Here is a 3,605-nt window from a genome sequence, read left to right on the forward strand (position 1 = left end):
ATCGAAAAGTCTTCGCTCCCTCCATGTTTGAAGAGGTGAACTAAATTGAAATTGTCTTCTCCCAGTTGCTGTTTAATTTCAACATTTCGAAACTATCTTGCTCCTTTTGAAGCGGAGCTGTCTCCTAGGAGTATCAAGAGGTCCTTCTAAAGCTACGTCGACGATACAAGACAATACGACGACCAGACTTGGGACGCAACTAATTTCAGACATGCACTGACCGCCATTCACAGTGGAGCCATAAACATTTTCACCGACTCCATCTCAGTGGTGTATTTAGAGTGAAACCATCACCCATTGCAGACGATGAGCTTGGGCGGAGATTCGGTCTGTATACTACAGCTGGCTGACCTCGTACTTAACCAGAATCGAACCCGACGTACCAAATATTTGTGCAGCATGCAATCAGTACCCGCATGATTCTAATCTCTTGCATGCCCAACTAGCCCTAATCATCTGCCCCCTGTACATATGTTCCGACTTCATCGAAACAGCACATTTCCTAGGCGTACCATTGGATGACCTTTATAACAACTTATCTGTACCTTACCACCCTAACAGGGACAAAATAACCTTTACAACAACAATGTAGCCGTCGTCCAAAAGAGACCACATTGAAAGATCCATGAAACGATTATGGATGAAGGTAAGATAGTTGATGGGAAGAGCTGACACTCTAGAGATTTTAAAGGAACTATTCACAGGTATAGTTCAGAAATATTTGGGATCTGTAGTTCTGTGTGCAGTTTAAGTTCTACTCGAGCCCACAACTTGAGCATTCCGATTTTGGGCACTATTTAGAGTTGTTCAATCAAGAGAATCCCGAATTTTTCCTTATTATGTGAACTTTAATGAAACAGGGATTCATTATTTCGCTCCAGGGTTCAGCCGACAGTCAAACGAAGGGATCAACGTTGTAGAAAAATGGATTCATTTAAAGAAGAAAATGATAGTTTTTTTTTTTTTTAAATAAGTAAAAACGATGGCACATAGAATTAATTGTTCTGACTGAACTGGATCTGAACTTCAGTGACTTTTTTCTGTTTTATAATTTCTGAAGAATGCTCTTTGTAAAAAAATGTTGAGACCTTGAAGATGGAAGTTGGAAGATCGCTGTAACCTCCGCACTAACCTCAAAGTAGTTCAATGAAATAGAATTTGAACAAAAAATGTGTTTCTTTTTGTTTGATTGGGATCACTGGTTTTATATAAAAACTGCACATTTCACTTTCAAGCTATTTTAAAAACATTACGCCCCACCCTAATTTTTCCAACTCTACTTAAAACATTTTGCTGCTTGTTGCTTCATTGAAGTTTGACTTTCTGCCTTGCCTGCACCACCACTTGCCTAATTTTCCCTGAAAATAGTTGTCTATGCACAAGTTATATGTACGCAAGTGCTCCTTCTAGCACACACCCTCCTGCCACCTGCCACTTACCATTTAGCTGTCAATCAATTTGCATCTCTTGAGTGATGAACAACGCACAAAGAGAATGCTTAATGAAATTTACGCCATTAGCTGCTTACATTCTCGCATGGCTACTTATGTCGGCACTTGTAGTACTTGAGAGTATCTTTTTGACAGCGACGAACTAGCTAACAGGGAGCATGTCTTCAAAGTAATTTTGCTACATGAAAGCCTGGAAAAGCATGAGCATAATCGAGTTGCAGACGTCTAACAAAGAGAATTCGAAATTTGATTGATTTCTGATAGATAATTGTATTTTTAGGGAGAATTTTCGCTTGGAGAGATGATTATTAGTTTCTCTGTTAGAAAGACATAGGAAAATGAGAAATGGGAGGGCAAATGAGCTTCTTTATTGTATGTGTGTATATTTGACAAGCATAATATGGATATAGACGTCTGCGAAATTTATAAGCAAAGCAAGACTTTGAAAATAAGTATTGAAGAACTGATGAAGGTAAAAATCTACCACCCTTAGCTATGATATGACCGATAAGAGTTACAATAAAATTAACACGACACTCTTTAGGAACTGTGAACATTTTTAGACCTATTTCTTGCATTGTTGATCCTTACTTGCTGCTGTAAATAATATCAGTGTATGAAGCCATGTGCAAGGGTGGACTTATTGCACACCTTAGAAAAACTTTTGCTATATATAGCTTATTTTTTATTTACCTATCCAAGGTTAGATCAATCTTCGGTTTAAGTCCGGGTCAATTACAGTACTGGTTTTGGTAGAATTTATGCTCTATACTTTATAGTAGTATCGGATTGAAGCTCCGATTTTATCTATTTCCGACTTTTACCTCCTAAAAGTAAAAAAAAATCGATTTCAATTTTTCGTTTTTATAACACGAAATTTTTTCGAGCCATTGTATGGCGAAAATTTTACCAAAAAATGTTTTCAAAGTATGTAAAGAAAAATAAAATGTTTAATAGCCCAAATTAAGATTTATTCATGTACTAACGAAATATTTTTGATTTTTCGTTTTAGATGAACCAATAATGATTTATAGTAGTATCGTCCCGATTTTATCTATTTTTGCTAATGCATACAAATGTTACTATCGTCAGGAACGAATTTTCTCTGAATTTCAATGATATTTCCGGTCAAAACTCGACTACCAGACGCTTGAAGGGTTTCGTCTGGATATGAGAAAATGGTTAAGTTCGAAAATCTTTACATTAGGTATATGCGGACTCGGAATGTAGTGAACCGATTCAACCCATTTTAATGCATGCAGTTGCCAGAAAGAATTTTCAATGATATTTCCGTCCTCTCATAGTATCTCGGGGTTTTTAAAGGACCTTTATATGGGGAATGGGCGGGAATATCACCCAATTTTATTATTTTCACACTGTGGGTAGAATTCTTTATACTATTGGTTTTGTACTTTAAGTGGTTAAAATATATGCACATTAAACCAATTAAAGGGCGGGAATATGCCAATTTTTTTTAAGTTTTTACCCCACAGATGCCCCGTGATACGTCGAACTCAAGTAGCAATTTACAGTTTTATATCTTAGTTTAGTGCTTAGTTATTATGGCTTTTTATACGATTCCGATAAATGGTGTTTTGTGGGCGTGGCAGTAGTCCGATTACGCCGAAAAAAATACGAAGTCTCTTTAAATTCGAGAATCAGCAAATATGTCCTACTGAGATCCATAAAAAAACAATTGAAACAGAGCGTCTTCGTAGTAATAAGCAGTATAATAATTATATTTATAATATGCGAATTAAACAAGAAGTCAGCGTTACTGGGTGTCTACGGTATATAAATATTCTGTGCTTACAAATTTGAGACAAATTAATTAGTTCCGCATATTGTTGAATTTTTATTAGAACGAATTAAAGGTTTCTTGCTTTGCATCCATAATAACCACAGGGGTCTTATTAATCACATGTGCCACATTTGTTCCCGAGAGAATTATAGAAGGGTTGTCAATTAACTTAAGTTTTGCCTTTTGTATGCTAATTAAGCGAACAATTCAATCAAGATTTGCTACAACATAAAAATTTGTCAAATGGTGGTGGAATGGTCGGGAAAATGTGTAATGAATATGTAGGGAGCAAGAGAATTTCAAAAAGCATGAGAAAAAATAAGAAATTCTTTAGATTGCTTTCATAATAATTT

The sequence above is a fragment of the Bactrocera dorsalis genome, chromosome 1 (assembly GCF_023373825.1).
Source record: "Bactrocera dorsalis isolate Fly_Bdor chromosome 1, ASM2337382v1, whole genome shotgun sequence".
Classification (NCBI taxonomy): domain Eukaryota; kingdom Metazoa; phylum Arthropoda; class Insecta; order Diptera; family Tephritidae; genus Bactrocera; species Bactrocera dorsalis.